At 41.2% G+C, this 14511-nt stretch overlaps 1 pseudogene; it reads left to right on the top strand.

Moving 5' to 3' along the window:
* Positions 1-5874: 5874 nt before the first annotated feature.
* On the top strand, positions 5875-10782 carry LOC115864169 (lethal(2) giant larvae protein homolog 1 pseudogene; annotated as a pseudogene).
* The last annotated feature ends 3729 nt before the right edge of the window (positions 10783-14511 follow it).

Genomic DNA, 14511 nt, shown 5'->3' with positions numbered 1-14511 from the left:
CCCATTCTGCATAGGGGGTCACTTAATAGTGTTCACTCCTGCTGTATACATGCAAGGTTCATTAATGGTCTCCCTTAAAAGCACCTTTTTAACGAATGATCTGCCACATTAGCCAGAGGAATATAATGTGTGTGTGTGTGTATGTACACACACAGATATATATAATTCTTTTTAATTTTGGCTGAATTCAGGAATGAGTCTGGGCTAAAAGAATCGATCTGTCACAGAGCAACAGATTGCAGTTAGAGACTGCCAACAAATCACAAGCAACAGTAGGTAATGACTAATTGTAACAGGAATGAGGGAACAGAGGGTGGGGATTATTTCAGAAAAGGTAACTGAAAAAATGATCCTTCCCAAATGAAATCAGTTTTGCTTTGGTGTTTGTTATTGTTAAATCAAATACAAGCACAGCACCTTCCCTCTTCTCAAGAATTCCTAGTGATGTTGATCCATTTGACAATTTCTAAGAGATTTGTGAATTTTCCATCACAGGTTGCCTTTTCTGCTCCTCCATTTCTATTAATACCATATTCTACGAGGCACTTTTGAGGTTTCTCAATGAATTATTACGTTAGCACATTCGTTGGAGCTCTACAACCTAAGACTTACAGGAAACCTTGACTATGACTCCCACTTTGTGGTAATGAATATACAACATGATCTTAAAAAAAAAAAGGAAAAGGATTTATGAAGATTTACAAGGTCCAAGAAATAGAATGGCAAGAGCAATCGTATCCATCTCTTTTATTGATTAGAATGTTACGATTTTTAATTATCTATTCAATCATACCTCCTCAGATTTTCATGAAATACTTTTTTCTAATTATCAATGTACACAAACACAAACTTTTTATACCAGAAACTTAACCTTCTGAAACTTTAATCTATGAAATTACTTGGAGCTTGAGGTGCATAAAGGATTTAAACTCTGCACTAAGGTTCAAATGCTTTGGGAAATTTCTCTAATTTTCACTCCACTGCAGTGAAAATCAACAAGATGTTCTGTGTAGTTGAAACACAAGGGTTTTGTGGCTCCCTGTAACTGTAGAGATTACAAAGCATATTGGGTCAAATGTAATTTCATATTTTTAAAGGTCACTTATTGTGTTTAAACTTAAATATTTAACTTTAACCAATGTAGTGTGGTTAGATCGCTCATATACTTATTTCAAATGTAAAACTAACAATCTCCTTAAGTTGATGATATAGGCTGTTATCCCAATCTTTAGGTAATACAACCCATTTTGTCTCACTGCTATTTTAATTCCTAAATCCTCTGCTTTCTCCAACATGTTGAACATCAGACTCCATGTCTATTTAATACCTGCATCAAATATTCTTTATCTCCTCATAATTCAAATAAATAAATGAAGGAAGCTAAAGACTGACCTTTCTTAAATGGACATTGATCGACTGATGTCCCTAAACTAGTTTCTCAATAAACTCAACTCTTTCTCTGCTGAAAAAGAAAAGAGTGGCTCCCGAATGGCAAGTTAAAAAATTAACCAGTAAGGTAAGACCACGTAAAAGAGAAAGTATCAATTGCAGAAACAGTATCAGAACCAAATTATCAATAGATGGGAAAAGGATGAAAAATAATGGTGAACAATGAACTACAGATCACTGAAGCAATGTATATGAGGGAAGGGAAGAAGCTAAGGGCAATGAGATGGCACAAGGGTAGCAGGAACCTTGTGAGTTTCCTCTTAGTATGATTTTTTCAGGAAAAATCATACTAAGAGGAAAAATTTGAAACCTTGTCAAAGAGAAGTAATGTTATATCAGGCACCCATAAAACACTAACAGAAAATCAGAATTATACTCAACTAAGCCCAGCCTAAATCCTAGTTGATAGGGGGTCATAGGCTTGGAATTTCCCTTCTGTTCCCAAGAAGCTTGTACATATAATTGGTATGCACCTAAACCATTCTTTTGATTCCAAGTGTCAGGATATTTTGAACAAGAAAACATACATCAACATCTTGATAACTGAAAGTCTGCTAAAGCTATTTATATTTATCATAACTGTTTGAACCTCCCAAGGGGTGAGATGCAGACAGCTTCATGTTCCAGATTTCAACACAAGTGCATCAATCTCCCATTACGACCTCCATCCTTTACATCCAAACACGGGGCAAGGGCCTAGCCACCCAACAGTGGTAATCCTCCAGCCAGCATTCACATCTCAGGTGATGACAGAGATACTGTAATTAGGGCCTGCTAGCACAAAAGCCCAAGGCCAGTGTGACAGCCAGTACCCAGTTCACTAGGCATAGCAGAAACACTGCCAATAATTTTCAAAGACTGATCAACCACCACCTGAGGTCAATTCATTCAATCATTTGTTATTTATTCATTCAATAAATATTTATCAAACACCAACCCACCACGTTCCAGGTACCAAACAGTCCCATAGCCTTGTGCCTTAACATTGTAATGTCACACATATATTGATTAAAGTAACCCATTTCCACAGGGAACTCTACTCAATACTCTGTAATGGCCTATATGGAAAAAGAATCTTTAAAAAAAAACAGTGGATATATGTATAACATTCACTTTGCCTGAAACTAACGCAACATTGTAAATCAACTATACTCCAATAAAAATTTTTTAAAAAAGAAAGTAACCCATTTCACAACAATTATAAAACTTGAATTACCACTTTTCCCCATGTTCTATGTTTGACCTTTCATGTGGGTCATATGCATATTTGATACATCTGAGTAATTTCAGGTGGATTCTTCTACTTGTATATAACTACTTCATTAACAGTCAAGTTATAACATGTGAGCTTACATGAAGCATTGTGCTATTAAAATAAAAATATCGCTGGATATATTTCATCTTAATGTGAGTGAAACAACTTTTCAACCACCACCAAAGGAGAGAAAAGCTAGCGTGAAACCACAGGAATATATTAGGGATGGATAAAAGTAAGGCCCTGAAAAGGGCAGAGGGAGAAATTGGAAACAAGGGATGGCACCCCTACTCCATGATAGTGTCCAGGGCTATCGTCACTTCTGCTCCGGGATGCATAACTTAAAATACTTCAGATGTGAGGGAATCAGTTATTCCTTGTATTTGTCTTGCCTAAGTTGCAAAGTGAGATTTTTTTCCATAATTTAATTCTGTAATTTGATGTCTAATCCTTTCAGTTCATGATTTTATGGATTTCAACCAAAATGAGGACTCTCTTCTTTTGTCTTCTGTCTCCAGACGACTCTAATTTTGTTACCAAGATGCAGGCCCAGGTTATGTACTGCCCTAGGTATGCCCTTCTCTCCATTTTCTCTAGGTTCTAGTGAATAATAATTTATTCTTTGGAGGTGTTTGAACCAGAACTGCATATTCTACTATATACACACTCAAGTTCACATATACAAACATATATCACATATTTCCAATATACAGTAAAATCATACATACGCCCACAAAAAAATGTTTTCCTCATAAAATTAACTTAAAGCTATTCAAAGAGTTTGGTCCACATCATCATTTCACGTGTTAAAATAAATAGGTAATTAATATCCTTTCTTTCCATGATATATCAACTATGAGCAGTATCTGGCAGATTCTGGCTAATAAACTCCAAAATAACAAATACATACTTAGCAAAAGCATGACTATATTAATTATTTAATGTAAATGAAGAATCAGCATGTTGGCCAATTTTTTTTTCTAAAATAAACTTGTTTATAAATGCTAGTAGTTGACTAAATAATTGTTTTAAAAATAACCATTCTTTTGGAAGGCCCATGTAAAAACAAAACAAATAAAACTTCAGATTTAACCACTCTAGGCCAAAATTTGAACTTTCCTTTGAGCTGTATAGATTTAGACAGGATCATGGCAGAAATGAGCATTTCCTGGGAACAATTATCCAACCAAGCCCCACTGGTTTCCCTTCACCATCTCAAAATCACAGCTGGTGATTTCAAACCACAGGGAAAAGTGAGTGATGGCCTCTGGGTTGCTACTGAGAACTATTTTCAGAGTATTTGTAGGTGCCCCCTCTCTTTTCCAGAGGCCACAGTGGCTCTTGAACCAGATTTTGTGTGCGTGTGGTTCCTTCCCTGTTTGCCCTGCAGCATATCCGACTTCTCCACTCCCAGGAGCTGTCCTTAGCCACTGCGACCTCGGTTCCTGCAGGTGACAGTATGGCTTTCTGCTGATTTATTAAAAATCTCCCATTTTATGGCTCCTGTGTACTCTCTGGAGTGTGATCATGTGACCAGGATAATGACAATCTGTCTCCCTGCTAACATTTCTCTACTTTGGTTATTTGTTTGATAAAGTGAGGAGCTTCCCTTTTGTTGCCCTTCATCAGAGCTTAATGTCTTTACTTTGGGATCAATATACTTTATGAATAATTTTATTTCCTTCTATTTTTATGGTCTTTTCTCCTCATTATCATACTGAGTTTATTAGCTGGTGCTGTCAGTATCTTTACCCTGTCATATGTTCCTGAGGTACAGTAAATATCACTTGTGTTGTAATTAATATGCACACCCTCTGCAGTAATTAAAGTACAGACCCCTTCAACCAGCTGAGCTTCCTACACTAATTCCACCTTATCTTCATAATGAACTTATTGTAATCTGAAACTACTACTGAATATTGTTCAGTAAGGCTAGAAGAATGAAATCTAACGAGATGCAATAATATTTGTGCACATGTTAATATAAAAAATGAATTTAATTAGTCTAAATCTAATTAAATTTCCCATACAATTAAAAGCCTCCCCTTCCTTCCATTTTTTAAAAACTAACAAATGCCGAATTATTGCCCTTCCAGTTATTCCTATAAAGAAGCAGACTGGACAAATGCGTTCTTTCCCCATAAGATACACACAGCAAAATCTAGAAGAGCCAGAAGAAGGATAGTGACATAGTGACAAGGAAACAGCTAAATCCCTTTAAGGAACTACCATGTGAAATAGACGACTTGTAAGAGTAGACAAATCAAAAGTCTGACCTTTCTAAAAAAGAGAAACTCAAGGAAAATAGCTTATCAAACCAATCTGTCAATCAAAAAAATAGGTTTTTAAAATATCCAATACCGGACTCCCCTGGTGGCACACTGGTTAGGAAATCTACCTGCCAACGCAGGGGACACAGGTTCAATCCCTGGTCCGGGAAGGTCACACATGCCACAGAGCAGTTAAGCTCGTGCGCCACAACTACTGAGCCCACGTGCCACAACTACTGGGCCCATGCGCCTAGAGCCCGTGCTCTTCAACAAGAGAAGCCACAGCAATGAGAAGCCCGCGCACTGAAACGAAAAGGGGCCCCCGCTCACCGCAACTAGAGAAAGCCCGCGCACAGCAACGAAGACCCAACACAGCAAAAAAATAAATAACTAAATTTCTAAAACAAAATTAAAATATCTAATACCAAATGTACATTGCAAGTGGCACTAAGGCACAGTCCCTGTCCCCAAGGAGCTTATATTTTAATGAAAGAAATACATATTTCAATTCAGAAAGATTTATTGGGCATCTACCAAAAATAGCACAGACAATGAATGTCATAGAATTTCTAAGCAGCATGAAAAAAGGAAAGTCTAGCACTAAGCTTGCACCTTGAGAGAGGCGAGAGAGAACATCTGGGGCAGGACACTAACTGATGCTGCACATATTCGATTTTGCTGGAGAAGAAGTTCTGTGTAAGTTAGGAAAAAATAGACACAAAAGACCAAATCAAGATACATAATTGGCACAAAGGAGGAACATGGTAAGGAACTTCATGTGCATTTAATATTATACTTATATCCTCAGGAAATCAGCAAGGAAAGTGAGTACCTAAAGTGCAGACCCACCATAGGCAGGGAGCTGGCAAAGGAGCCTGAAAACTGGGTGAAGGGTCGGGCATGATGACCACAGCTGTGCCAGGCAACGGAATTATTTCAAGGTGGAAAGAATTTACCAATAGGGCAGAGCCCTGCTTTTTAATTATTCACAGTAATGACCTGGATCTTGGAAAGAAAGGAGTTATTTCCTAGATAGTAGACTGAACTAAATCAGCAGGCAACACAGCATGGAGGACTGATAAAACACACACACACAAACACATCAATTTGAGAATTTAGAAGTGGTTTAGTGGTCAAAACACCTGTCAATTAGGACAACACATTTACTCCCACAGTTGTTTTCCTGTTTTCTTTAAAAGCTACCTCTGTTTATGGGAGATTTATAAGACACGTTACCGAATGGATTACTTGGAAGGAAGTAACCAAGTGCGATGAAAACAAATAATATGTTGAGACGGACTGCTAAAGCTATGCATTACAAATCAAAGGAACTAAAATAAAGTTAGGCGTTCTCTAGAGGAGTGCTCACTATATTTTAAGGAAGATTTAAATGTACTTCAAAAGGGAAGCATGGAGAAAATGGAATGATAGTGATATCAAAAATAAATTACAAAGAAAATCTGGGCTGTTCTGCTGCTAAAAAAAAATAAAACTAAAACAGATGTTGAGATCTACCTGATAGCAAATATGCTTCTTAATGTTGATTCTGACCAGCAGAAGGGAACCTACTCGGAGAGAAACCTGATGGGAATGAGTGGAGATCCTAAAAGACAGACTTTTAAAATTCCTGATTGATAAAGTTTTGGTTAGGCTATGCCACTGAAAACCATCAAATCCAGAACGTCAGCCCATTTTTAATGAACACAAGGCATGTGTGTACCAACAGGTATATGTGTGACTGTGTTTGTGTGTGTGTATGCACTTGTCTATATAAGAAAGCAAAAATTCAAGCTCAGAAAATGAAGTAATGTGAAAATTTCCTTTGGCATACTCTTCCAGTATATTTACTGAAAATACACTTATCTTAATTTACATTTGTTCATCTTTAAGATTTGTGTTCCGTTCACTGTAGGACCTGAAACCTAATGCTGAAGAATGGTTTCAAAGGTCAGAAAAAGTTCTAAATATTAGCAACAGTGTCACTCATGAGCGTGTCTGCATCAGTTTTAAAAACTGTTCACATGAAGGATGCGCTTGGCTTTGGATAAAATATTTTGTGACTCATGGTTTACTCTGTACATTCAGCATAGTTTGGGAGCAACGCTAATGTTTATGGGTTACTGCACTAACTTAGAAATTATAGTGTAATATTTGTAATGCAAAGGAACCTTTCTTGGAAAGCAGATGTACTTGTATTTGCTCAATGGTGAGATTAGTGACAAAGTCTAGGAACCCAAGAAGAAGACAGATGTCAACTCAAGGCAGTAGTTTTGCAACTGTGGTGAGTGTGTGGTGGAGTGGTCAATTTCAAACCTCCATTTGGTGATATATTCTTTTTTTTTTTTTTTTTTTTTTTTTTTTTTGCGGTACGCGTGCCTCTCACTGTTGTGGCCTCTCCCATTGTCGGGCACAGGCTCCGGACGCACAGGCTCAGCGGCCATGGCTCACGGGCCCAGCCGCTCCACGGCATGTGGGATCTTCCCGGACCAGGGCACGAACCCGTGTCCCCTGCATCAGCAGGTGGACTCTCAACCACTGCGCCACCAGGGAAGCCCTGGTGATATATTCTTGATTCAATAACAGCTTTTCAGCAGGCCGTGTTCATAAGGGAAATGTCAGAAGGGTTTTGTTCTGAGCCTCATGGTGTCTTCTCTAGCCCTTCTGGTCAGTTTGTTTATGTACTGGACCATCGATCTCTTAACATTAGCCAGTTGAAACAAAGAATAAAACATGGCAACTAAATGATAAATGAGGTGGGAAACAGAACATTCTAGGATGCTTTATATAAAAGACATCCTTGAAGGAAACCATTGATGAGGAAGAGAAAGTTGAAAAACTGGGAAAACTAAGCTATAAGCTATTCTTTCTGTGTGTGTGTGTATGTATACACACACACTGTATATATATTTGCATGTAAAATATATATTATATATTTTTAATAATTTAATACTACTGACTTCTGTAGAAAACACAAATAGCAGCATTTACACCTCTCTTATTTCCAGAATCACTGAAGGGAGTTCGATAATGTATATAAAACCTTTAATCTACTAATTGTTAGAACTGTCATGATTTTTTTCACAGTTATCACTTTCCTTTGGTAATAAAAGCCCTAACTGTATCACCAAATGTAAAAGCAACACCAAAACACCAGTTTGCCATTGTTGTTTTTCCAGCTTACTGAATGAGATTCCAAAATTAAATTTCAATGGTTTGCAAGTCTCTCAAATTAAGGCAGAAGTGACTAAAGACACTTTTAGCTACACCTGCTCAACCGCTAATTTAATGAGAAAATGACTTAGAAATTGCAAGTGGTAGATATAACAATATTGTTGGTATGAACTAAGAGACGTTGCAGTACAGACAGTTCGAGTAGAATCCATCTTTAATACTGTGATTCCTCCATCTTTCTTCATACCTAGCCTGTTTCAAATAAAGAATACGCCCTGGTGGCGCAGTGGTTGAGAGTCCGCCTGCCGATGCAGGGGACGCGGGTTCGTGCCCCGGTCCGGGAGGATCCCACATGCCGCGGAGCGGCTGGGCCCGTGAGCCATGGCCGCTGAGCCTGCGCGTCCGGAGCCTGTGCTCCGCAACGGGAGGGGCCACAGAAGTGGAAGCCAGCGTACCGCAAAAAAAAAAAAAAAAAAAAGAATACGCCCAACTCCTCATTGAGTGGCCCATTATGTTTGGATGTGAAATGGTATGGTTAAGGACTAGAAAAATTATTCTCCTGTAAATGTTCAATATTAAGACAGTTTCTGTCCACTCTTACCTGTTCAGCCCATGTCGCCAATGTCCCAGACAAGCTGTGGGCCCGCATCGTGAGCGCTAGTGAGCTGCAGAGCTCCCAGCCAGCCTCCTGCACCACGAGCTGGCCCATCACTGGAATCAGAACCTAGTCCGTAGCCATCGCAGCAAGGGCTGCTGACTGGCCATGAGAACAGCATCATGCGGTTCTGGGATGCCTCCGCTGTGTCGCCCCAACCATCCGGCAAGTTGAGCACTGCTGGCCTCTTCCAGACGGACAGCACGCATGCCAACAACCTGGCCTAAGCCACAGTAGACGACTGGCCGCCCTTCCTTAAGACTGGCTGCTTCTAACACTGCAGCGACGATCCTCTGCTCAGCGCGCAGAAAGAAGTTGGAGTTCTGCAAGTACACAGCCCAGCTGGTGATGGCCGGCACTGCAGGCCAGGTGCTGGTGCTGGAGCTAATCAACGTGCCTTAGAAGCAGGCAGTCAGCATGGCCAGCGTAGACCCCCTCCAGGACCGCGAGGGCTTCACGTGGAAGGACCGTGGGCAGCTGATCCTGCGCCTGGGCCACTGCCCTGGCCTCCGGCTTCCAGCCCATGTGCTGGTTCAGTGCTGTCACCCGATGCCATCCCTGCCGTCTCGCAGCACGCCGAGTGCAGCCTGTGGCTTTTGGCACAAGTCATGGCTTTGGCCTCTTTGACTACCCGTGCAAGAGCCCTGGTCTGGCCAAGTGAACCCTTCACCCCAACGACTCCCAGGCCATGGAGAGGCCGCTATCCCAGGTGAAGTTGCTTACAAAATTGCTGTGGTCTTTCGGGCGCATGCGGAAGAGCTGAGTCTCAGGCAAGAAGTAGCATGCTAATGCCAACAGCAAGTTTCAGAAAGCCGACACGCTGCTGGCGGAGCAGGCCTGCCCCCAACACCTGGGGATGATGCCACTGCAGCTCTGCATCAGCCCCGGTCAGCCGAGGACTCCCTCCCGGGCGCTGTGCACGTCTATGATACTTTGCTGGCATGTTCCTTGAGATGCAGCCACACACCAACTCGGGCTCCGTGTTTGCTACGCTCCAGCCATGCAGGCGTCAGGAAGCTGCGGGAGTCGCCGGAAGGGCTCTGAGGAGCGGCTGACGCCCCGCGGGCTCGTGTCACCACTCCCAGCGTAGGACGCACGCAAACGCCCCAAGCCTGACCTATGAGGAGGCCTCGTGGGTTCTGGCGCAGGCGCAGGACTTGTAGGGCGGGCGCAGGACTTGTAGGGCGGGCGCCGTGCTCACCGGGTGGGCGGGGCCGTTCAAGGACTTCACGCTGCCCAAGGAAAGCGCCGAGACAAAGTTCAGGCCGATGGCCCACGAAGGCTGTCGCGTGCACAAGGTGGCACTGGCTACACTTGCCAGCGTGGCCTGAGAGGACTATGCCAAGACGTGCCTGGTCTGCCTCCCCAGCCTGGGCAATGCCCATGTCTTCTCGGTGCCTGGCCTGCGACCCCAGGTGTACTACTCCTGTAGCCGGAAGGGGGACACAGCCGCGTCACCTCCTATGTCTTCAGGCGCCACAGCCAGTTTTTACCTGATTTCTCCATGGGAGCTTGAACGCTTCTCTGTAAGCGTCCAGAACGTCACAGAGCCCCTCGGCTCTCTGGACATTAGCTAGCCCCCGCGATGCCACCGGTGCCAGCTGCAGGCTCCCAGAGTTGCCAAAGCTGAGACAGGCTAACGGGACCGTAGGCATCGTCTTGGCTCCACGGAGCGGCGATGGAAGCGTGTTCTCACCCATGTCCACCAACTCGACCACCAGTGACGACACTACGCTGGAACGACAGGGGACGTCACGGTGGAGGACGTGAAGGATTTCCTGGGCCCTGTAGAGGAATCTGAGAAGAATCGGAGGACGCTGGCAGAAGACAGGGCTTGAGCCTGGGCCATCCTGATCAACTGAGGAAGGCTAGAACTACCCGACCACCTCCTACCTGCCCTGCTGGCAGCTGAAACCCAGGACCCCAACCCCTTCTTGGTCTTTTACATGGACCCACACCTGCTAACCTGCTGGCTCCAGTGGGACCTGCCAACCCTGACCCCAGGTTGTGGGCCTGGACTTGGCCCAGAGCCTCTGGGGCAGATTCAGACTGACCCTTCCTACAGGTAGGTGGCCACCCTGGACCCCAGGTGCCAAGGCATCCCAAGCTACCTCCCACTCCACACACTGTCCGTTCCCACTCCCTTTGCAGAAAGGATTTTTCTAATGTCCGTGCTGGGCTGGACAGTTTTTTTTTTTTTTTTTTTTTTTTTTGCGTTACGTGGGCCTCTCACTATTGCGGCCTCTCCCGTTGCGGAGCACAGGCTCCGGACGCGCAGGCTCAGCAGCCATGGCTCACGGGCCCAGCCGCTCCACAGCATGTGGGATCTTCCCGGGCCGGGGCACGAACCCGTGTCCCCTGCATCGGCAGGCGGACTCTCAACCACTGCGCCACCAGGGAAGCCCTGGACAGTCATTTTAAAACTGGGCTGGGGGTGGGCAGGTGGGCAGGATGGGTTTCCCTATAGATGGTACCTTGGGGTTATTTCTGTCTTTTTTTTTAATTAGCAGTTTTAATATTAAAATTACTGATTTTTAATTTTGAAAAAGAAAGCATTTAATATCTCTTAAAAGGGGAAAAAAAGAGAGTATCAATAGAATGAGCCAGAACAAATATTTTAATTATAATTCTATTTTACATGATTCTCTGTACCCAGCATTGTTACCCAGAATGTTGTTGAGCAATGGGAAAGGAATCAGGTACTTATTTTTAGCCAAAACATTAAGGAGTTTATGCCTGAATTTCATAAGTGATAAGGTTACCCATGTGCCTTTGAGAAAATGCTGAGAAACTTTTCTGAGCCTCAGACAGAAAATATAAGTTGTGAACTTCTTTAATGGCTGTGCCTTCCAAAGTAGAACAAAGGGAAAGAGTTATTGAGGTAACTAAAACAAAGCAAGAAATACTGCAGAAAAAGAGAAAAATATTTTTCCCCAGGTCTGAATCTAGCAGCTCAGAACACACGAAGGAGATGAATGAACTGAAAAGGTATTTGCAGCCGAAGAGATAGATGCTGAGCTATTATTTCTTGTGATGCTATGAGTTATTTATAAAAACAAACAAAAAAAATCTCTTGAAAATAAAATCAGCACCCAGTTTCTCAGCAGCAAACAACCTTAAGACTCTACTAGCAACATTATACCTTAAACACCAATGCATGTTTAAATATTTTAATAATGGCTTAAATAAAATTTTGTTTTATTTATCAGCTGTGCCTATATTCACAGGCTATTTTCAGAATATTTCCTTTAATAAGCTTCTTTCCCCATAAGTACAATAATAAAGGTAAACTTAGAGCAAAATATTTTCTTTTCAGACTGCATCCTTATTCTAAAATGCTAATCAAATCATAACATACAAAAACCTTTAAGTTTTAAGTGTGGTACTTAATTCTTAAAAAGAAAACATTAAAAGTAGGTTTTTTAGTAGTCAATTTTTTTATAATCCAAAAAGTATCATAAAGTCAACTTTGAAAGTGTGCTCTCTTACCTTTCTCGTTTACAAAAATAATAATATACATATATAAAGAGCTTGATATTTCCCTTAGTGAGCTGTAAGTTCCAGTAGTCAGAGGACATTACGGGAACATCTGTTATTTCACATTTTTCACTGAATGGCTTACATGGTCACATGGTCAGAAGACAATTACCACCATACTCTCAGTCATTAGGGGCTTTGCAGTTTATACTACAGGCTTTCAATGTTTCTACTCTCTCTTGGTATTGGTTCACACAAGTGAAAGAGGTGGATTAAACTGCTCTGGTGCACCAAGTGGTATCATACGGGCCTGAAATAATTCACATATCTCACAAAGCTCTTGGAAAGAGATTTTTTGCATGTGAAATAAAACAAAACCCATTTAGTTGTAACCTTCATGCAACATTTTGGTAAAATCAAATCCAAGATATATTCTTTGTCATAAGTCTCTGTCTCCTATACCCTATCAAAGCAACTTGTTGACCAGTGAAAAGTAAATTATTGATGTGGTAAGTTTTTGTCTTGGCTCGCCTTGGGGGATTGCTTACGTGTATGTTTGTTTTTCTTTGTTTCACGTTGTTGTTGTTATATGATACCAAAGAGTTGATTTGATAGATTAGTTTTTGGTCATGGTAGTGACTTAATTAGATATGTTATTTTATTTGCAGATGTTTAGCACACAATCTCATAGACAAAGCCTAAATGGAGACTCAACACATTAAAAGATACTAATTTATGAGAAATACCATAAAAAACTGAGTAGAAATTGAGGAGTTCATAAATAATCTATACTGACCTATGATTCCAAATCCATTTCTGAATTTTTTTTTCAGATTTCATGATATATTCCTTAAAAAATAGCAAAAAGGAATGTTATGTAAGAACTTTACATTATATGTCTTAAAAACTAACATTATATTCACTGTGGTGACTTAATTTTCCACAGTAGTTACGATCTTACCTCCCTCCCCTATGTTCTTCTTAAATGTGACTTTGACACTACTCCCAGTAAAAGATGAGGTCTATGTGCCCTCCCTTTAAAATGAGCTGATTTGGTGACTCTTTTGCCTAACAGAGTATGGCATTTACAAAGCTATTGACTTTTGTGGCTAGGAACTTGGAACTGTATACAAAGCCCAACTGCACAGAGGCCACCATGCCATGAGGAAGGCTAACCCACCCAAGAGGAGAAACCACATGGCAGCCATGAGAATACAAGAAGAGAGAGAGGTGTCTAAGCGGCCCCCAGCTGCTTGGCCTCCCATTTTTCTAACTCTAGTACTGCCTCTAGCCCCCATCTAACCTCAGCCCCAAGAAAGACCCTGAGCCTCGACCACCCAGCTGCACCCCTTCCAAATTCCAACCCACTGAAACCATGAGAGATAATAAAACAATGGTTGTTTTAAATCACAATTTTTGGTGAATTAATTTATCAATCATTCATTTAGTAAATAAATATTTTTGAATGTCCACTCTGTTCTGGGCAATATCTTGAGTACAGAATCCTGCAAAGATTTCTCCTCCTAGAAAGGAGTTTAATTAACCCCTTCATCCTCTGTGCTTCCATGGCTTTTTAGACTGGTAAAAGAGCACTTATTTCTTTTGTCCATATTGTATAAGTTGTACACATGTTTGGTTATACATTTATAAATTCAGGATCTGGATCACGTTCGTTTTGTTTCCCTCAGCAGTGTCCGTAGTGCAGACACATGTTCGCTGACTGATTTATATCACCTATCTGGATAAGGGCATTCAACACAAGGAAATGACACCATTATCCCCCAGGGTACAAATTAAAAACTGATAAAGGTTTTCATACATAGATTGTTTAAAATAGCCGAAGTTTTCGAGGAAATTAATTACTTTTTAAAATATTTGAATATGTAACCATTGCTATTAAGCTACTTATTGTAGCAGTCAAAAAAGGAAGCATTTTTCAAATATCCTGGTCATTAATAAACAAACCTTAAGCTATTAAAATAACTACCTCTTAAACTATTTTTTTATTTGTCAGATAGTCTGTTTCCATTTTGTTCTCATTGTAGCCTAAAACTGAAAAGGGCCCTGGATATGATAAAAAGTAATGTCCAGGCCTCCTAGTTACAATCTTCCTTCCTACCACTAGTCTATGCTGTTGCACTAAGTACCAAATGCTCATTCAGTGTCCATAGGCATGTTGAAAGGATAACTTTTAAGATTTTCAGCTCAGATGGAAAAAAGTCAAATGCCTGATT

This window comes from Globicephala melas, chromosome 12 (assembly GCF_963455315.2).
Source record: "Globicephala melas chromosome 12, mGloMel1.2, whole genome shotgun sequence".
Taxonomy (NCBI): Eukaryota; Metazoa; Chordata; class Mammalia; order Artiodactyla; family Delphinidae; genus Globicephala; species Globicephala melas.
This window is presented reverse-complemented; position numbering and strand designations above follow the sequence as displayed.